This window comes from Cavia porcellus, unplaced genomic scaffold, assembly GCF_034190915.1.
Source record: "Cavia porcellus strain 051 isolate PalLab524CR breed Dunkin Hartley unplaced genomic scaffold, mCavPor4.1 scaffold_11, whole genome shotgun sequence".
In the NCBI taxonomy this organism is placed as follows: Eukaryota; Metazoa; Chordata; class Mammalia; order Rodentia; family Caviidae; genus Cavia; species Cavia porcellus.
Window position 1 is genome coordinate 16,492,042 of NW_026947494.1, and position 23,204 is coordinate 16,515,245.

The window sequence follows — 23,204 nt, forward strand, 5'->3', positions numbered from 1 at the left end:
ACCCATTCTTCACATCAGAACACGATCTTTGCAAAACTCACTTGAGTAGAATAAGGGTATGTGTGGAAATACCACTGTACTTACTATTTTTTCTTGGTGCAGAATATCCATTGTTAGCTCTGTGTGAGGTATATGATTGCCACCCTTTAATCTGTAAGTATGTTAAATTACCTTTTTGATTCCTAAGATTACATCACATCTGCAGTTTTGGAATATGATATACTGCTTCCGAGAATAAGCACTGAAAGTTATCAGATAAGGCTGCATCCAATAGCAACTACTGCAAAATAATAACAAACCAGTGGTGAAATGTATTCATAGCCATCCAAGAGTTAACTTGAATGACAAAATATGGGTGGAATTATTACAGGAATACAAAATGAACAACAGCTAAGCAGTGTGAGCTCTGAAATTAATAAAGAAAGAGCTGTAATAATAAAGCCCAACATTTTTTCTTAAAAAAAGGAGTAAACAAATGCAGTAAGTCATAAAAGAGACCTCAGTATATTTCAAGATGGAGTAAGCTATGCCTTTTTCGTTCTTCAGGATATAATGACACTGCAAGTCTGCAGTAAAACAGCAAACACGATCACATGCACACGCAGGCACTTGCAGGGACATTGTATTTTTAGGATAAATCTACCTCAAACATTTCCAAGCAACCATGTAAAGAATTCTCACTGAGTGGTGGAATTTTAAGAGGAATAACTAATTCAAGAAGTGATTGAGATGCAGGTAACTATTTGAATAAATTAAGTGAAGAATTTGAAGACAAAGCAACACTTAAAGTCAAATTCTTTGTTGAAATATTTCTTATGGCCACTTTCTCCCTGCTCTCCTCAAATAACAGCAGGAAAATAAAATCAAATAATATACATCAACTGAAAAATAACATGTGCATTAGAGAGGAGATAGAAGAACCCAGAGTTTCAGAAGCAGGAAAAAAGATAAATGAAGTTTAAATTATATGGCATAGCAAAGAATGCTAATTCTGTGTGTGTGTGTGTGTGTGTGTGTGTGCCCTTATATACATACATATATATATATATATATATATATATATATATATATATTCATAAGTACTACAGCACACCTGAAATCCTGAACAGCTCACAGTTTATAGGCACCATGGGTGCCTGGAGCCTGGGTTCTCTTGTAGCAGACACCAGACAATGTAGCTAAACAGTAGTTTTGGAGCAGCTGGATTTTGGAATGTTTAGCCCAGTACTATGTAGACAGAAAGCTACACTTCCATTATAGAAATCGAGAAGACAGAAAGTTGGAGAAAGTGGATTGAATATTGTGTGAACCCAGGGAGAGGAGAAACTGAATGTAACATAGGCATTAATTTGACATCAAGGATATTAATGATAATTCTGAGGCTCTTTTCTTGCTAAACCACCAAAATTCTGGTAGTGAAGTTTATAGAACACATCTATGACACAAGAAGTTTATTTCCTGAGTAATCAAAAATGTACGCATATAACTTTAAGCATTTCCTTCATACTGTAATTTTTCTAAACTGCTGTATGCTAACCGTGTAGGGTGCTGACTATGAGAAAGGATGAAGACTAATAGAAGTTCCTTCTTTATTCTTTTTGTACTTTCTCTGCCAACATTGATTTTTTCATGTGCCCACATTTTCTCTATTAATTTGCTTGCTCTATTGTAATAATTTTCCCTTATGCCCTTTTGTCTTGCCCCAAACTAAACTGCTGTAATATTTTCTAAGATATTTCTGTAGCTGGACTTTCATAATATTTATCATCAAAACTTGTGTTAAATTTGTTATGTGATTTTCCAGGCTTACAACCCTGAATATTATGCTTTGAAATAATAAAAATAAATTACCTTTAAATACATATGATATCAGGCAGTTTTTATTGATTTGCCAAGTATCTGGCACTTTTTTTCAGAGTGAGAGGAAGAAATTAAATTTTGGCTCCAGAACTGGCACTTACAGTCCATAGTTAGATTATCCCAAGTTGGAAACAGCGCAGCAGAACAGCATGGCAGGGCACAGCTGTGCACTCCGTAGCCATCTGGATGTAGGACAGAAGGAAAGAATATCAGAGTGTGCCGAAAACATATAATCCACAAGGTCACGCACTCAGGATTCACACAGGTGTTCTTTACTAATCCACCAACTTGATTGTCCAGTAGGGAGGCAATCAATATTAATCATCACACTTATTAATTAAAAGCCACTTCAAATTAAATTATGCTAACTTTACTCTTTTTAATGTCCTGATGAATGTTCTCAGTTTTCACTAGTTAAGACATGAAATTTAATTATAGATTTTCTTCAATGGAAATGCAGAATTGAAATACCTATGGCTCCTGAAAATCTCTGTGTTTACAATGTAGCTAAAGACACTGAGAAGTCAGAAAAGTTCACTATTGAGAAGTGTTATATAGAATACTGTATTTAAAAGTTGATCTCCTCATAGGACACAAAATCTCATCATAATCTTCACAAGTTTTGAATGCCACGAAATTAATGTTTGCTATTTTACCTTATTTTTCAATATTTCTGCCCTCTAAATCTGTTCGCCCTAAGGGTCACAGAAAACTGACAAAATAGAACCATCCTATAATTTTAGTCACTTTTCAATATTTAATATTCTAAAATAGGAAGTCTTTCTTCTTGAATGTTTTTTAATGTTGGTATCACAAGCCATGTTTTGTTTATGAATTTTACGTGTGATGAAATCACTTTTAATTTTAGTAACATCAATTTTTACTTAAATTTATTAGGGATAAAATAAAGTAACACTAAATAATTTAGAAAATGAATGCATTTCAACTAGCTGACTGAACTTTTCGTTTACCTCAGAAGGTGACTCTTTGAGCTGAAGATCTGCTTCCGGTCCTCTTGGCTTATTGAAATGATTTATGTGTATGTTAACACCAATTCATGTCCCAAAGTGACATCTTGAAAGACTGCAAACATTGCCCAGGTGTTTGATTATCACAGCAGCTACTGAAATACACAAAGTCAAGTATCAAGTAGGTCAAACAAAATTTGTCACAACTATAGAAATGTCCTTGCCTTGCTCGATCTAGATACACCTGTAGCAGCATCACTTAAATTACATAAAGTGAAATCAAATTTATGGAGATATTTCTTTGCTTTTGAACATGACAATTGATGTCCTAATTTTCATGTCATGTACCACAGCCTTCATTTTGGCAAGAAAGCTTCCATTGTAAAAGTTTTCAAATAGATTCTAAAATTTTTCAATAAGGACCAAACATTCACGATCAATGAGGTATTTGTGTAAGAAAGATTTGGAAATAAAGCAATGAAGTTAAAAAGATAGTGGATAATGTTACTCCTTTTGTAAAACTAAATTTATTTATCTAATGCATGCAGAGTACGTATTCATGGAGTAAAATGGTATTTTGAAACCTGTATGTGGGCCTGGGGATTTAGCTCAGTGGCATAAGCACCTGCCTTATAAGCACTCAGTCATGAGTTTGATCCCTGGGATGGATAGAGAAAAAAAAAAAAAAAAAAAAAGAAAGAAAAAAGAAAAACGTGTTAGTGAAATGTGCTTATCAGATGCAATATATATGTATGTGTATAAAATAAATCACTTATCAACTTTTGAAATCCTTTTTTCTAATTTTTTAAAATTCTGCAACAGTTAACAATTATTGACAGTGACACTACCGTTTAAGAGTATGCCAGATCTTCCTCTCAACAATAACTATAAACAGATTCCATTCTATTTTGTATTTGAGTAACATCATATTTCATATAAGTACCCTGGTTTCTTCATTCGTCAGCTGATGAACACATAGGCTGTCTCTATTTATTTGCTATTATGAATTTTCATGTGATGTGCATTGATTTCTCTGTGCCTATTTTTCTCTTCCTTCCTTCCTTCCTTCCTTTCTTTCTTTCTTTCCCTATATCATCTTTCATATATACAGTAGTGGAATGTTAGATTATAGAGTAGTGCCCTAATTTTTAATTAGTTGAAATATTTGGAGGGGGGGTGGCTATACGTTCATTAATTCATAAATGGATTTTCTAGTGAGACATTGCATATCAGATGGTCTTTGTTTAATATACAGATAAAGGAAAAAATAGTATAATGACTAGAAGTACTCAAAAATTGTTCAGCTCCTCATTCCCTTTAAAAAATATGTAGCACCTTTCCAGCAGTGAAAATTTCATACGAGAATAAATGCTAACTAATTTGGTGATTGCAGAAAAACTCTGACAGTGAATATTTTACTTGGGACCAAGAAGAAAGCATTTTGTGCCTGTGTCTTGAGGTAGTGTGGTTGGGAAACGAGACAGGCTAAATTCTAAACTTGTCCTCAGGAGTCTTACCCGGGCATAGCTACCAAACTAGGACTGTAAGTCACGCCCATGAATATAATGTGATCACTCCTGTAATTGTGCCGTGTTATCGAACATACTGTGTTAAAGATACAAAGATGTCTTCTTTGAGCAAAAGCAAGGTATTTGAAGAAGTAAGCTACATTGTTCTGGAACATATGATGAGGACTAGAGTGACTTTTATGAGATGAGAACCAACTCTGGCCCTTACAGAGTAAGAAAATAAGAATTTCAGTCTCATGATCAGAGTGAGCTGAGCTCTCTCAGCACCGTGAGGCAGGAAGAAGATCCCAAGTTCAAAAACAGATTCACGCCCCCTGCCCAGGACCCATACTACCACTGCTGGGGACCAGAAGGTGGGCATCTAGCTGAGCAGAGGTGGGCGCTGCTGCCGCCTCTCCAGCCCGGTACCCATATTACCACCTACTGTCAAGAAATCAAGCAATGGGGGCACCTACATCCGCCTCCCCATGTGTCTGGAGGACTGAGGATATCTCAGCAAGCAGGGGACCATCGCAGGTTCCAGAGGCCCTTCAGCCTGTAGTAAGTGCTCAGCACACTCTGCCCAAAGCCCAGACTGTGAGGGACCCTCCAGGCTTCCGGGTGCAGTGAGAGGATAGGTGGTTTGAGGTATCTACATCCCCCTCCCCATCCCGGTTGAGCTTGGAGAACTGTGGAGCTTCCAACAAGTAGGTGAGTACACGCTATCCCCGGAGCCCAGCCTATTTGGGACTCCTGCACCTCACCACCTGTGTGCACAGGAGGGGCTGGGCGGATCTGGGGCACCTATTTCCGCCTCTCCATGTGTCTGGAGGACTGTGGCTATCTCAGCAAGCAGAGGAGCATTGCAGGTTCCAGAGTCCCCGCGGCCTATGCTAAGTGCTCAGCACACTCTGCCTAAAGCCCAGACTGTTCGGGACCCTCCAGGCTTCCAGGTGCAGTGAAGTGGATAAGTGGGTTTGAGGTATCTACATCCGACTCCCCATCCTGGCTGCGCTTGGAGAACTATGGAGCTTCCAACAAGCAGGGGGGTGCACAGTGTCCCTGAAGTCCAGCTTATCTGGAACTACAGAGTTCTAAACAGGCAGAAGAGGGCCATTGGTTCTACAGGCCCAGTGGCTTAGGGTAACGGGGTGCCAGAGTCTCAGAAGCTGCGAACATAGAAGGGGATTTCAACAGACCTCGAGGAAGCTTTCAAATAACACTTGAAACACAGAAATATAGGAAAATGACAAAATGAAAGTCCAAATTACAACCTCAAACCTCCAGCCCATCTCAAGAAACCCTAGGAGCAAGGTATATAGAAAAAAATATATGCCATTCACATCAAATATTGGACACAATAGCTACTGAAATTAACAAGCAACAGCAGGAAGCTCTAAAGAATTTCAAACTCGAAATAAGCTCCCAGGTAAAAGAAGAAATGATAAAAGAAATTAAAGAGATTCTGAATATATCTAAAGAAAACACAGTTAAAAAATTGGAGGAACTAAACAAAAAGATAGAATCCCTAGATGAGCAATATAAGAAACAAATGGAATGCATAATGCAGATGCACAGAGATATACAGGAAATAAAAAACTCCATTGAAAGTTGTAAAAACTGCCTCAATGAAAGTGAAGATAGAATTTCAGACCTTGAAGACAGGATTGCAGCTAGTGAACAGGAAAGGAAAGATCTTTTAAAAATAACAAGGAATCAGGAAACAACAATTCAACAACTGCAAGATGATGCAAAGAAATATAACATAAGAATGATAGGGATTAATGAAAAAGGAGACAACATAAAGGATGTCAAGAGGATATTTAGAGAAGTAATAGCTGAAAATTTCTCAAGCATGAGATCAGAAACAGACATGAGGATCACTGAAGCATACAGAACTCCAAATAGTCATAACTAAAATAAAACTACACCCAGACGTATAATAATCACCATCCCAGAAATCCAACACAAGAATAGATTATTAAAAGCTGTCAGAGAGAAAAGACAGATCACTTACAAAGGAAAACCTATCAGAATCACAGCAGACTTCTCAGCACAAAAAATAAAGTCAAGAAGAGCAGGGAGTGAAATATTCCAGACCCTAAAGCAAAATGATTTCCAACCTAGACTGATGTATCCTGAAAACTATCATTCAAAATTGATGGTTAAATGCAATACTTACATGACAAAGAACAGCTGAAGAACTTCATGAACACCAAACCAACCCTGAAAAAAAATTGAAAGACAGTTTAGATACACAAAGAAAAAAACCACTAAGCAAAGCAGATAATTAAACAGAACAGAAAGATAAAGATGCAACAGCAGAGAGATAACGTCAACAATAAACCAACATTTAACAGTAATAACCATTAATGTAAATGGTCTCAATGCACCAATTAAAATAAACAGACTAGCAGAATGGATCAAGAAACAAAATCCAACCATATGCTGTTTACAGGAAACCCATCTAACCCAGAAGGATACTCACAGACTGAAAGTCAAAGGATGGAAAACAGTACTTCATGCAGCAGGAATCCGAAAAAAAAAAGCAATAGTAGCCTTCTGTTTGCAGACAACGTGAACTTTAAACCAACAATGACCATAAAGGACAAAGAAGGTCACTACATACTTGTTAGGGGAAAACTCCAAAAGGAAGAGATGACTATCTTAAATATATATGCACCAAACTCCAGAGAACCCAGTTATATAAAACAACTATTAACAGAAATGAAAACTCAAATTATCAGTAACACAATTGTAACAGGAGACCTTAATACGCCATTGACACCAAGGAACAGATCAATCAGACAGAAAATGAACAAAAAAATAACAGAAATGAATCACACCTGCCAACAAATGGATTTGATAGACATTATAGAATGTTCCACCCAACAACATCAGAAAACACATTCTTCTCTGAAGTACATGGATCATTCTCAAAATAGACCATATATTGGCTCACAGAACATATTTAAACAAATGCAAAAGAGTTGAAATCATCCCTTGCATGTTATCAGATCATAGCTTTCTGAAATTAGAAATTAATGATAAAAGATACTGCAAAAATCCCGCAAACAAATGGAAACTGAATAACACACTCTTGAGTAATCAGTGGGTCACAGAAGAAATTAAACAATACCTAAAAGAAAATGAAAATGCAGATACAACTTACCAGAACATGTGGGATGCAATGAAAGCTGTCCTCAGAGGAAAATTTATTGCACTGAATTCCCACATCAGGAAATCAGACAGAATACAGATAAATAACTTGATGCTACACCTCAAACAGCTAGCAAGAGAAGAGCAAGTCAAGCCCAAAGCCAAAAGAAGGGAGGAAATTATAAAAATCAGAGCAGAAATCAATAAAATAGAGACTAAGAAAAAAACCCAAAGAATCAACGAATCAAAGATTTGGTTCTTTGAAAGATAAATAAAATCGATAAGCCCCTAGCCAACCTTATTTAAAAAAAGGGAAGAAAAAGCACAAATTCGTGCAATAAGAAATGAAAAAGGTGAAATCACTATAGACCCAATAGAAATACAGAAGATCAACACCTATTTCGAAAACATCTACTCTCAAAGGTTTGATAATACAGAAGAAATAGACAGATTCTTAGAAACATATGAAGTACCAAAGCTAGATCAAGAGCATGTAAAACTGTTGAATAACCCAATCTCTATTAATGAACTTGAAAATGTAATTAAGTCCTTACCTACAAAGAAGAGCCCAGGCCTGATGGATTCACTGCAGAATTCTACAAGAAATACAAAGAAGACCTAAAGCTGACACTCCTCAAAATATTCAATGAAATTGAAAGGGAAGCATCCTTCTTAAGTCATTCCTGGAAGCAAATATTACTCTAGTACCAAAACCTGAGAAAGACCCAACAAAAAAGGGAACTATAGACCAATCTCCCTAATGAACACAGATGCAAAAATCCTCAATAAAATATTGGCAAATAGGATGCAGCAAATCATCAAGAAGATTATACAACATGACCTAGTAGGCTTCATCCCAGGAATGCAAGGATGGTTCAACATACATAAATCAATAAATCTAACCCACCGTACAAATAAAGTCAAAAGTAAGAATCACATGATCATTTCTATAGATGCAGAAAAAGCCTTTGATAAGATCCAACATTCATTCATGATAAGAACTTTACAGAAAATTGGAATAGATGGTCTTTATCTCAATATAATAAAGGCCATTTATGACAAACCAACATCCAGCATCATACTAAATGGCCAAAAATTGAAAGCCTTTACTTTAAAATCAGGCACAAGACAAGAATGTCCTTTATCACCATTCCTATTTAATATAGTACTGGAAGTACTAGCCAGGGCAATTAGGCAAGGGAGAGAAATAAAATGGGTAAGGATAGGAAAAGAAGAAGTTAAATTATCATTGTTGGCAGATGACATTATACTCTACATAGAAGACCCCCTACTCCATTAAAAGACTCTTAGATACAATAAATAAATTCAGCAATGTAGCTGGATAAAAAATCAATACTCAGAAATCAATAGCATTCCTATACACGAGCAACAAAATCACAGAGAAGGAAATAAGAGAAACCACACTCTTCACATTAGCAAGCAAAAAAATGAAATATTTAGGAATTACTCTTACGAAAGAAGTGAAAGACTTATACAAGGAAAATTATAATACACTGAAAAAAGAAATTGAAGATGATCTCAGAAAATGGAAAAACATCCCTTCCTCATGGATAGGAAGAACAAACATTGTGAAAATGGCCATTCTCCCAAAACTGTTATACAGATTCAATGGAATACCAATAAAAATACCATCAACATACCTTATACATCTAGAGAAATCACTCCTAAATTTCATCTGGAACCAGAAGAGACCTAGAATAGCAAAGGCAATTCTAAGCAGCAAAAACAAAGCAGGAGGCATCACAATCCCTGACTTGAAGTTATACTACAAAGCAACAGTAGTAAAATCAACATGGTATTGGAAGCAAATCAGAGCTGAAGATCAATGGAATAGATTAGAAGATACAACCACAACTACAAACACACTCAACCACCTTATCTTTGATAAAGGAGCCAAGCAGGTTCACTGGAAGAACGACAGTCTCTTTAATAAATGGTGCTAGAAAAAAATGGCTCTCCCTTTGCCGAAAACTAAAGCTAGACCCATGTCTATCAACATGTAATAAATTAAAATCTAAATGGGTCAAAGATCTGAATATTAAAACAGAAACACTAAATCTATTGGAAGACAAATTGGGTAGAAACCTTGGAGACATAGGAGTAGGTAGAGAATTCATGAACAGGACTCAAACCACATGGGAACTACTTCCCAGAATCAATAACTAGGACCACTTCTTATTAAAAAGTTTCCGCATGTCAAAAGAAATCTCCAGCATAGTGAAAAGAAAACCCACAAACTGGGAAAAGATTTTAGTGAACTCTCTCTCAGACAAGGGACTCTTGTCTAAAACATATAAAGAATTAAAAAAAAAAACTCAGACCCCCAAAATTCAAAGATCCAATCCAAAAATGGGCATCTGCCATGAATACGCACTTCACAGATGAAGAAATACAAATGGCAAATAAATACATGAAAACATGTTCATCATCATTGGTCATTAGAGAAATGCAAATTAAAACCACACTGAGATACCATCTCACTCCTGAAAGAATGGCCAGGATCAAGAAAACCAACAACAAATGCTGGAGAGGCTGTGGGGAAAAAGGAACCCTCCTACACTGTTGGTGGGAGCGTAGAGTGGTACAACCTTTGTGGAGGTCAGTCTGGAGAGTTCTCAAAAAGCTGGGATTGGAAGTCCCATTTATTCCAGCTATTCCACCTCTAGGCATATTCCCAGAAGAACTGAAAGCATCATACCATAGTGATATATGTGCACATATGTTTAAAGCAGCACAATTTGTAACCACTAGATCTTGGAAACAACCCAAGTGTCCATCAAGTGAGGAATGGATAAAAAAAGTTGAGGTATTTCTATACAATGGAGTATTATTCAGCTATAAAGAAGGACCACATTGAGATATTTATCAATAAATGGGTGCAGCTTGAGACCATACTCATAAGTGAAATAAATCAATCTCACATTTGTGAATACCAAATAGTTTCCCTAATGTAAATAATGATTCAAATATATAAAAATATTGGATAATCATGATTCCCCATTTTGTGGCCTTGAAGCCTTATAAAGTTTTCACTTATTAATTGGAAAGGCTTTATTCTGGGCTTCTTGATATGGAAATATTTGAAGCTATAGTATATGAAGCTTTATTCAAATATTTCAAGGAAAAAGACAGACACTATGGTAACTACTATTAAGTCGAGTTATTTGGTGGTGAAGCACTAGGTTGCTGAAACAGTCATGCTTTGACCTGTATTGCTATGTTGTTATGTCCTCTTTTATCTCAATCTCTCCTTTATTCATTAAAAAATTATTTAGTTATTTTTATGTTTTTTTTTTTAATTAAGGGGAAAAATTTTAAAAATTAGCAGGATATATAATAGTAACTTTTTTTGATTTCCTATTAACTTGTTTTGAAGTCCTGTAATAATCCCACTATCTTAATTTGACTGATTAGACTGTGTTCCATTCTGTATGATAGTATCAAGTTTGAGGGTATAAGCAACTACTTTGAAGGCAACAGGATTCACTAAGTTGCCCATTCTGGTTTGACTATTGTCTCCTTTGGAAGTCCTGTAATGTTTATAATGCTTAAGTTTTATTGGTCTTGTTCTCTACTGTTTTGTTCAACTTTGTAATACCTAATGAGATAGACAATTCTTTTTAAGGAAACAAGAGACATTAATGGTAACCATTGTTGATAAACTTGTACTCTGTTTTTACATCATGTGCTATGTCTATCCTTGGTTTTGACTGACAGCTTTGTTTTGCCATATTTGACCTTATTCCCCCCCCAAAAGTAATAAGAACTAAGGAGTAATAAAACCCAAAATGTATAAATTTTGTTTTAAAAAAGAGAAGGAAAAAAAGGGTTCTAAAAGATACAATAGCAAGTGTGTTTAGGGGTGTTAAATAGCTGACCATATTAATGTTTTTGGTTGGATCATTGAACACAACTGTTTGCAGTCTCACTGTTTGAATGTCCACTTTGTATGCTTTGATACTGTGATGTGAGCAACTATCTCTAAGATGATAATAATGTTGTCTATTAACTGGTGATTTTTGCTGTTTTTTTTTTTTTTGTAGTTTTCTATTACTTGTACCCTTACACTGCTTTGTTTTGTTTTGTTTTTTCTCTTTTTCCTTTTAAAGAAAATTAAAAAAAAAAAAAACAGATTCACTTTACATTTTGATTTCAAATGTGGAAGACCTTGGATGAAGAATGAATACGTGCAGATGCCTTATCCAAAGAAACTTTAGGATAACAAATATGTACTTTTTAAACAAAGGCCAATTATGATAATTATTCAACAATAAAAATAATCCTATAGTTAAAGAGTATATTATTCTTAAGTGGAAAATGTGTGATGTATATGAGGAAAAAGAGACAATTTCAATTTAATTCAATGCCAAGACAGTATAAAACTAAGTTGATTTCTAAGATGCAAATTTAGGAAATAAATGTATAATTCTAGGAGACAACATTGTAAGAAATATTATATGAAAGAGTTGCTGGCCCAGACGGAACACTGTAACCAGAAAAGGCTGCAGCTAAGTTAGAAACCCCCCCCCCCCTAAGAACTTGACTGTAACCCTATATCCCCATCCTTAAGAACCTGTGCGCCAATGAGATACCGGTACATCTCTAATGGCCTTGGGGCGCTGCCCTAAGCTTAGGCTATTTAGATTCCCCCACGCCACATGTCCGAGAGAGAGATCGCTAGAGAGAGAGAGGTCACAAAAGAGAGATCGCCAGAGAGAGATCGCCAGATTCCAGCAGCCAGCGCGCCAGTCTCCTCTCCCCATGTTAACCACGGCCCCAGGTGCAGTGGAGAGGCTGCGCCCAGGCCGGCGGAAGGGGGCCTCCTCCCCGCATTCCCGGAATTAAGCCACCACTGCCCACTACTTTCATGGCCGTCCGCTCCATACCTCCCACGGACTTCTTCCTCTCTCTCTCTCTCCTATCCTCTCCCTTCTCTCAGACCTGACATTATATTCTAAAGCCAATCATTATAAACATGTGTTAGCATGATATATACATTGCAGCAAAATTATTTTTGCACATTAATACAATTCATAAAGGTTCATTGACCAAATATTTTAGCTGCATCCTGCAATTAACATAATTTAGAGGTTTTGCTTGATTTAGTGCCACACTGATGTAAGGCCATTAATTTCTATAATTATTCACAATGGTACTGTATTGCAGAAAAGAATATATATAGCACATGACTTTATACAGTTAGTCTTCAAGCTATTATGGGGGATATTTAACCAAAAACTAATGTCTTATTTTATGCATATGAAGAACAAAATAGCAAATAATATTATGTAAATCAAGGCGTTATGCATTCAAGGGTTTTTCTTCACATTTTATTTTCATAGTTCATATTGTGTACATGATACTAATATCATGTACTACTTAGGATTTACAAATGATAACATTGATATAATTATTACACTGATTAGAAAGAGAAAAATGGGTCATAGCCCATTTAAAGATAGAATGGATATCCTACATATTTTAATAAAATATCAATTACGTTGATATATCTAGTAACTAAGACTGATATCAGTACAAAAAGAAAATGTTTTATTCTGAAACCCTGAAAAAGAGTTGAAGAAGTAGTGAAAATGACGAGTTCCAACAAGGAAAGAAATAATAAAGCCTGGGGAAATAATTTTCTCATAAGTTAGAAAACTAAGAAACCATTTATAATGGTAAACCAATCTAAATTACAGCACATCTCTCAACTCAAATCATAAAGTCCAGGAAAACTTTAAACAAAGTTTAAATTCTGAAACCTGTAAACAATTTTCAACCCAGGCTGACATACCCTGTGAAACAATTTTTGAAATTGATATAGAATTAAGATATTCCCATGATAAAACATACTTAAATAAATTAAAGATCACCAATTCTTCAAAAATTTGTAAACACATTTAAACTATGGAGACAAAGATTCTATGAAAATAACAATAAAAGAAGGTGGAACATACCAGTTACAGTTAAGTAAGCAAGGGGGAAATACAGGGAACTAGCAAGAGGGAAATGAGGCAATGATAGGAATACAGTATTCAGTAATAAAGCTCAACATTAATGATCTAAACTCCCAATATGAAAGACACAGACTGTCATTATATGCACATAGATGACCACAAAAAGTCCACCAATGATTTCTAGAATTAAAGTCAGATTGACAATGAAGCAGGATCCAAAATCAACACACAAGAACCAATTGCTTTCCTTGCAATATTTAACCCACTGGGAAATTGAGAAGAAAATGTTATTCAAAAGAGCACCAATGAAAAATTGATTGTGAGGAATTAACGTAGCTAAGGAAATGAAGAGCTTCTATAACATGAACTATAGCCCTCTGAAAAAGGAAATCAAAGAGCACATCAGAATAGAAATATATCCCTATTTCCTGCGGGGGAGGGGAAGAAACCATCTAGTCAAAATGGTAATACTTCTAAAATTGATGTTTAAATTAAAGACAACCCCAATGAGAATTCCAACAGTTTTCACAGAACTGGAGAAATCAGTTCTAAAATTCATTTGGTACTGGAGAGACTCATAGGTTAGAAACAATCCTGGGTAACAAAAGCAAGGCAGGGGGCATCACAATCCTGGATTTGAAGTAGTATTTTAGGAATGCAGAGGTAGTACTAGCACTAAGACAAAGGTAAGGATCAATGGAACAGAATAGAGGAGATAGAAACAGGCTGAAGCACATTGAAGCACTTGGTCTTGGACAAAGAAGCCAAGAGCACGCACTGGAGGCAAGATGGCCTGCCTCTTTAGCAAATGATGCTGAGAAGAGTGGCTATCTCCATGGAGATGACTGGATGTAAACGTATGTCTCTCACCATATACAAAACTAAAATCAAAATGGATCAAAGACCTAGGTGTCACTACAGAGACATTTAGACAGACAGATGGAGAATAAATTACATAAAGCTCTTGTAGTCATAGGTGTATGGATGAACTTACTGAAATGAAAGCTGATTGCACATGAAATAAATCCAAGAATCAACAAATGGGATCATGTGGAATTAAAAAATCTTCTCTAATGCAAAAGAAACAATAGCAGAATGAAAGTATAACCAGCAGAATAGCAAAAAGTTTAATTCAGCTACTCCTGACACAGGCCTAATATCTAGAATACACAAGAAACTCAAGAGTATTAGATAAAATCTCAATGAAAAAAATGCACAATTGAAATGAATAGATACTTCACCTAAGAAGTAAAGATGGCCAATAAATACACAAAGAAATGTTCATCATCTCTTGCATTAGAGAACTTGAAACAACAAAAACTCAGATTCCGTCTTAATAAATAATTATTATCATCAAAACGTGAAAAATAACAAATTTTGATGAGGCAAGGAGAGAAGAGTTAGCAAGCTAGGAATCTAACTTGATGAAACCTCTATGGAAATACATTGGAAATTCCTCCAAAAGCTAAAACTAGAAATTCCATTTGATCCGACCCAGGTATTCTTCTAAACCAGGTATTTTCCCCAAAATTTTAAAGATATCATATTACAGGGATACATGCACGACCATCTTTATAACAATGCAATCCATGTTATTCTGACCTTTGAAGAAGACTATATGTCCTTGAGCCAATACTTGGAAACCTCCAAAAAACTGTAAGAAATAAACCTTTCCCTTCCCAACTTTGGGCTTCAGGTATTTTGTCTCAGCAACGAGTAAAAAGTAACTAAGACAGATTTTGGTACCAGGAGTGGGGTCGTTTGCTGTGACTATACCTGACCATGTTTTTTAAGAGTTTGGAAAGGTTCGGACATGTCACCTGGATACATAAAGCTGGAACAGTTTAGGCTGTTCTGTAGAGGAGATACTATACTGGTCAGGTTCAGGAGACCAGAAGGCTGATAAAAAGCCTCATGATAAAGACCAGGCTTCGGAGGTTTCTGCTGGGAAGGACTGCATTAGTTGCTGTACTCCATATGACGTGTGTTATGCTTTGGCAGAAAGTTTGTCTGCATTTTGCTCATGGCCAGAGACTTTGCCTGAGACTGAGACAAAGGGCAATGGACCGATTAATCTTCAAAAAGAAATTCAAAAGCAATCAAATATTGAGGCTGTGGCATGGCTATTGTTGGGGGCTTTCAGCCAGCTTTATGTTTCAAATCAAGAGCAAAGAGCCCAGCAGGATAATTCACAATGCTGCAAGTTCAGCCAGAAGGACTATTCCAGGAAGCTTGTGGATTGTAAAGACAGAGTTGAGATTTTGATTATTAATGGGAAACAGAAAGATAAGAAAGATGGCCCCACAAAATCCCAAAAAGCAGGTCCCCACCTTTGTAGCTTCATGGCAAAGTTGAAAGAATTTGTTCAGAGCACCATGCTCCAGAATGGTGACAGAGGCCACATGAGGTTCCAAAATGGCAACAGAGGCCACAGGAGGTTCCAAAATGGCCACAGAGGCCACATGAGTTTCCAGAATCGTGGCAATATAGAGAATCTTTTTCTCACAATCAGGCAAACAGAGCCCTGCAATCCAGGCAATTGACCCCTACAGCCAAGAGAGAGAAAAACCTGGCTACTGCTTCAGCTAGCAGCAAACCTTAGCGGCATCCACAAGGTGCTAATTTTAGGTGCAAGGAAAACGCATGAATTCTAAGGGTAAGACGGCTTCCACCTCAATTGCAAAGGGCCTGGGAGGCCAAGCAGTGTGCCCGTGAGAGGGCAATTTGTGAAGATGTAAAGGTGAAGCCAAAGGTGCAGTGGAGACCCCAAAAGTTTGGAAAAGCCAGGAGCATGGGTGATCCAAGGAAAGCTGCAAAAAGGGAGCAAAGAGGATTTAAGAGAAATGCTGGGGGAGTTGAAATCTGTTAGAATTTTGCCAAATCTTGGAGGTAGTCTAAATGTCTTTTGTATAAAGGATATACTTGAATCCTGGGGGCCAGGAGTGAAATGTCATGGTTTATGTCTGTGGCCCCCAAACCTCATACGTTTGCATTGTGCATTTGTGATGCTTCATTGTCTAGTGCTTGGATTGATGGTGTTAGTGCTCCACCCACATAGGGGTGGAGCCAGGATGTGATGTAAGGGCAGGAAGAAGGTGTGTCTTGCTCTTTGCTGGTTCCTGCTTGCTGTTTTGCAGCCGTGATGAACTGCGGCCCAGCCGTGCCTGCCTGCCTTGCAGCCAATTGAATGTGGACTGAAACCTCCAAAAAACTGTAAGAAATAAACCTTTCCTTTCCCAACTTGGGCTTCAGGTACTTTGTCTCAGCAATGAGTAAAAAGTAACTAAGACACCTTGATAGATGTAACTGTTTTCATCTAAGAAATGTAAAGGAACTCTGAATAGTGGCTCATCTGTAAAGTCTGGTTCCCAATACAGTCATGGAGCAGCAAGGAGGGGAATTATCAGGCAGCAGAATAGCAGAGTTTGAAGCCACTGTTCCCTTGAAACTGATGGTGGTCAGATCTAGAAGTAATGCCTGATAATGAATGACTTGGGAGTTGGGTAGTCATCAATCTGGCAGAGCATTGATGAGACTCTCCGTTGAATAGGAGGGGACAAAATCAAAAGTTTTTGTCCAAAAGTCAATTGTTAAGCCTCCTTTACCAGGCAGGCCACAGAGGAAATCACCCGCAGACAAGGTGGCCAGCTGGCTGCCACATAATCAAGTCTCTTGGAAAGACAGGCAACAGGCCTCTGCCAGCGTCCCAAACTCTGGGTCAGTCCTATGACTCCTAGAAATGTTTGCACTTGATTTTTAGTCACAGGGACTGGAATCTGTTGGATGGCTTGTATTTGCTGTGAGGAAAGAGTTTTATTTTATTTTATTTTTTTATGGAGAGTCCAACAACCAATGTGGTCTTTCTGTCCAGCAGAAACCTCTTAAGTCTGGTATTTAGGGTCCTCTAGGTTGTCAAATATATTTTAAGCAACATTTAATAACTGGATAAAGGGCATTCTCTCAAATCTCCTAAACTTTTGAAATTTTTCTTATAATCAGGGGTCGACTGAGTTACAAAGACAATATTAATGGCCCTTGCATTTTTAGGTGCTACCAGTGTATAAATGTGGTAGGCCTTTTACAATCTTTTCAGAAAACCCTGAGGGAGACTTATTAGCCAATTGTTTCACCTCTGCTATCTTGGGCAAATTGGTGGGTTTTCTAGTGTGTCCTAATGGCTATCTGGTTGCCCAATCATGGTGGGACAAAAGGAACGCATAGTTCTGGAATTTCAGATCAGAGGGCAGGCTTTATCTGGACGGCACACCACTTTTTTGTCCCAGGGTGCCACATGGCAGGCCATTGTTTTACTGAAATTACATGCTTAACAAAAGAGGGCTTTTTCATAGGTAACAAAATTAATTGTGCCGCATAATACCCAGATGCCCACAGCACATGCAAGAACTTGTATTTTATCTCTATAATCACCAATCACATTAGGCACAATAGTTATTTCTTTTAAATTTAGATCGGCTTTTTCTAGTACAAGACAAATTGTTTCTTTTCTTTTTTTTTTTTTTTTTTTTTTTTTTTTAAGCAATCAAAAATCTCAACTCTGTCTTTACAATCTATAGCATTCCTGGAAATTTCCCTCCACCAAACTCACAGTATTGCAAATTATCCTTTTGGGCTCTTTGCTCTTGATAGCCATGCCACAGAAAGAAAGCATTTTCTCTTTTATTTTTTTGCTTTAAGACAAAACCACTTTTTTTCTTTTTAATTATTATCAGTCAATTGCTTTTTCTCTTGATTTTTAGACAGCATTAAAACCTTTAACAAAATCTTTGAAGTGACCTTTTTAGCAGTCTGAAACATATTTAATCATTTTGTGTCTTTTTACCACAATAAAATGCTACATTTAAAAACAAAACAAAACAAAACAAAACATGTACACTTTTTAACAGGCTCAATTACAGTATGACCTGGTTTTTACTTGGTAAAGTTGATATGATTTTTAAAAACCATAAATATACATATATATGTGCACATATATTCGCATTTTAACCAGAAAGAAAAATACTTTTTAAAAAGGCATGCCGAAGTTGCAAGTAATCAATTGAGGACTAAAACATTAAACAAAGCACCACAAAAGAAAAGAGCTACATTAAACACACAAATAAAGGTTGATTTGTGCACAGTTTGGTGAGCTAAAGGAAACAATTTTCAATATGAACCTTGAGTCCACCGAGCCAAATGGATCCTGCAACAGAAATGAGCAATGAGTCCCTAAGCTAGTAACAAATTCAACAAGTTCAAATGGGCAAAAAAAAAAAAAAAAAAAAAAAAAAAAAAGAAACCCTAAAGTTAGTAACAGATTCAAACAGGAAGACAATTTCAAAGTACAAAAACACTGAACATAAATACACAAAGGCAAAAGGCCCCAAAGTTATAGATGGGCCAAAGCCCCACATGGGACGAAGCCCCACATGGGACGAAGCCCCACAGAGGAGCCAAAGCCCCACATGGGCTGAAGCCCTGAATGGGCTGAAACCACACACACAGGCTGAAGCCCCAAACGGGTCGAAGAACCACACAGGCCAAAGCTCCAAATAGGCCGAAGCCACACACATGGGTCAAAGCCCCAAATGGGCTGAAGCCCCCAAGAACCCAAGTCCCAAACAGACCGAAGCTCCAAATGGGTTGAAGCCACACGCATGAGTGAAAGCCCCACATTACAAACAAGTGATAGACCCCGGAGTCTGGTGCAGAAAGAGCCCTAGCACATCTGCAGTCACTGCGTGCATCCAATTACAAACGGGCAAAAACCCCCACACCAGTCAAAGCCCAGAGTTACAAATGAGCCCCAAAAGCCATAAATTATAATTTAATTGTAATTTATGTTTTATAAAACAGGCAAAAAAAAAAAAAAAAAGCCCCCGGAAGTTGTCTCATTTTATCTGTATTTATGAATGTGTACACTCAAAATACAAACAAGCAAAAAAAAAAAAAAAACAAATACTTAACATGTTTAGCAGATTGATCAGTGAAAAAATAATTTGGGGAGGTCCTCCAGTAATCCGGGACGAGCCCTCAAATCTTGTAATCCACAAACGAACCCTCAAACTTGAGTTCAAAAATGAGGCAAAGACATACTTTAAAAAAGGAGCACTGATTTATTTTATCCTGGGCCCAGTGACACAGTACAGTTGGAGATTGCAAAAGCTGTGTGTTGATGCTCTATACTTACCACATTTAAGTACATATCACAGTTAACAAAGTAAAGCGTTATGGATGTAGATCAGGAAAACTGTCAATGAGGAACACACTATGTTTTCCTTTGCAGAGGACAGAAGTCTAGCAGTAATTAACAATCCTTTATCAGCTTACTCTAGCATCATGTCTGTTATTTGTAGAGGGCAACCATGGTTAACTTATCAATTAGGTAAGATTTTTAGGGAATCACCATTCTTTACAGAGGACAGCATTGATTAGCATATCAATTAGGTCCTCCAGAGGAAAAGAAAAATTCATACAGAACAGTAGGCCACATTACAGGTATTTTGGTATAATACAAATATAATGAAACCTCTTTGCTAGTGTACAACAGATACTTTCTACTACATTTTGAAGCTGTCTCTTGTCTTGAAGACATAGAATTAGGGCAATATTAGCTGTTCTTTTGGAAGGACAAATCAACAAAGACAAATGGCTTAAAATCTGTCCTTTTTCCATCCTCTTCTTTGAGCTTTTAGAAACTCCACCCTTATCATTTATTTCACTGGGGTTGAGTTCAAATGTATGCTGGCCTCTATTCCCTACTGTAATCCCCTTTAAAAAATCCTTCCATTCTGGTTGTGCTTTTTCTATTGCAATTTTTGTTTAGATATATATTTTAAAAAATGAAATTTGAAAAATGTTTCCAATGTCAGCATCTTAGAAAGAAAAGCTTTCCAAGGGATATATGGAATGAAACACCCAGCCTACTATATGTGCATTTTGAGTTCATGTTCTCTAAAATCAAAGAGTGAATTTTAAGAACAACAGAGGTTAAGAATGTTGAGTGAAAGAAAGCTGTCTGAAAGAGACAGAAGGGATCCCCAGCAGGTTGCCAAAAACTTGGTTTTTTCTAGGTAGTTTTGTAGAGTAATATCATGAGGTGAGAGGGATATAAGGTGGAGAAAAATGGAAATTCACAGGGGGGCATAAGGTGGGACAGAGCTGCGGTCAACCAATAAGATGAATTGCTCAGGTAAAATTGATTAAATTACAAACCAGTGGGACATAGTCAGCAGGCAGGCTTAATAGCAGTGACTCTTCCTTTGGTGGGGGGGGTGGAGATGCTGATTCCTGACTTCCTCAGGGTGACAGAGAACTATTTGAACTGTAGTTCCTGAAGATTTGATTGTATTTGTTTTGCTTTTTGTCTTGAAATCTGGCCCACAGCAGGTGATTGTCTTTACTAAGCCTGCAAAGTATCTGAACTTGTACTCTGGCTTCTTTGAGGGCCAGCCCTATCTGACTTCCTATATTTCTAACTAACTCAGCTGCCTGCAACACTACCAAAACACACATGGACTATAACAGCACGATTTTCAAATGTGACTTAAGAGAAATCATTGTGATAATGAAAAAAATAATTACTTTGTAGTCACTATTTTATTATTATTATTATTATTATTAGTTTCCTTTGGAAGTTGTAATTTTACAGAAATTCTAGTCACATATTTCTAAAATATTTTATAAAGACTTTTAGAAGTAAATTGTCTCAAGATATGTATATAAACTAATGTTTAGATAAGGATTCTAATATTTTTTAGAATGATTTCTTGTTAGATATAGTAATTAGGCAGTTTATATGGGTGCCTCACTAGGGCCTGGTATTTGAGTAATTCTGGTATGTTGAGAGTTGTTTTTTTTTTTTTTTTTTTTTTTTTTTTATTTTTAGTTTGTGAATTAGATGACAACATGAAGTTGAGGACTGACTGTTTTTCTTCATCAAAAGAACAATGTTAGAAAGATACTGTCAAATACTAGGAAAACAACTTATTTTGTTTATAAATTACCTGCAAGTATTCATGTGCATCCAGTTGTTAAAAAATTGGCCAATATTTTTCTTCAAATGATGAAAATGGTTCATTTTTATTTCTTCAAAATGTATTTTAGTTGCTGCAAAAATTTAGTATGCTAAGTGATATTTCCAGCCTTTTGACAAGTCAGGCATGTCCTGAATGCATTGACAACCCCTACTTAGCAGATATTTTTAAGTGAATACAATCAAAATTAACTGTGTGAAAATGTTCCTATAATTATAGCTTGACACCAGCCGAGATGAGATACTTTGTTTTCCTTGTTAACAATAGGTAGTTTACAAAACACATTCAGTGATTCCAAAGACATAAATAGCTAATTTTTAAAAGTACAATAAATACTAAGCAAACAAAATCAATATTTAGTTATACATTTTGTAAGGAAATCATTATTTTTGTCATCTTATTTTCTTTTGTACACTATTAATATTTTGAAATATTATTTTCTTTGTCACACATACTATAATTCATATTTTGTAATCTATGCTATTTCTTTGTAAATATAAGAGGTTATCTAGTATTTCTGATGAATTAATGCATATATATATATAATATTCCCTTAATATATAGATCTGTGAGTACATATTTTCAATTCTTTCCAATTCACAGAAGTCTCATTATTCACAAAGTGCATTTAAGAGTAAGAGCTGTTTAGCAATATGCTTTATTATTGCTATTTGCAAATTTATGACCTGCAAAGCTTCTCCATTATTGATCAGATCCAAGAGAGAGTAAACATGGTATAGTACACTGCTGTTGGTCTACATTCTAACCACCAAAGAAGCAGCCATCTGCTCCTTATGGCTGGAGAACATGAACAGAAGGTCTCTATGAACTGTGTTTTATAAAACAAATGAAGGAAAGTACCCAGAAATAGTAATTCATACATGTTAGACTCTCTACTCTGCCACTGAAAATGTACTTCAGTTTGCAATTTCTCACTAGAAGTGAAGACTCCTCCAAGGATCTTGGTTAAATGCTGCCTCGAATCGTATGGTACTTTTATGTTTGGGGAGTAACTGGGGTGGAACTACAATCTCTGTGATTGTTATTACAAATGGGTAACATGTTCATTTTTGCTAACTTGTTGTTTAAACCACAGTGGCTATGAAATACAGATTATTTCCTGGGGATTTAGCTCAACAGCAAAAGCACCTGCCTGTCAACTGGGAGGTTTTTGAGTATGATCCACGGTAGCAACTAAAAAACAAACAAAGAAAAGAAAAGAAAAGAAAAGATAAAAAGAGATACAGATCCTCAGTGATTAAGAAAAAAAATTGAGGAACACAAGAAACATACAAGTATTTTTACTTATTAGTATTATTTTTAAGTTCTTATTTCAAATTGAGCAAAACTAACACGAGGCATAAGGTTAAAATTTCAAGTAAAAATTTGATAATATATTAATGTACAGAAAGCAAAATGTTGGACTTCAAGGGAGAAATACCTTTTAATTTTCCTCTTTGCCTTGTGAAGTAAGCTTATTAACTGCTGATGTTCTTTCTGAATTTCCCACCTTCATATCCAGAAGTGTGACTTGAGTTGATCTGGTACAAATAATATTGACATTTAATATGACAGAAGAAGGCGGGACATGAATATCTAAGATTTTAATCAGTGCACCGAGTCAGACTTTGCAATATACTATCTGTAATTAATTAGTTAAAATATGTAGCATATATTTGGACATATAAGTAAATGTAC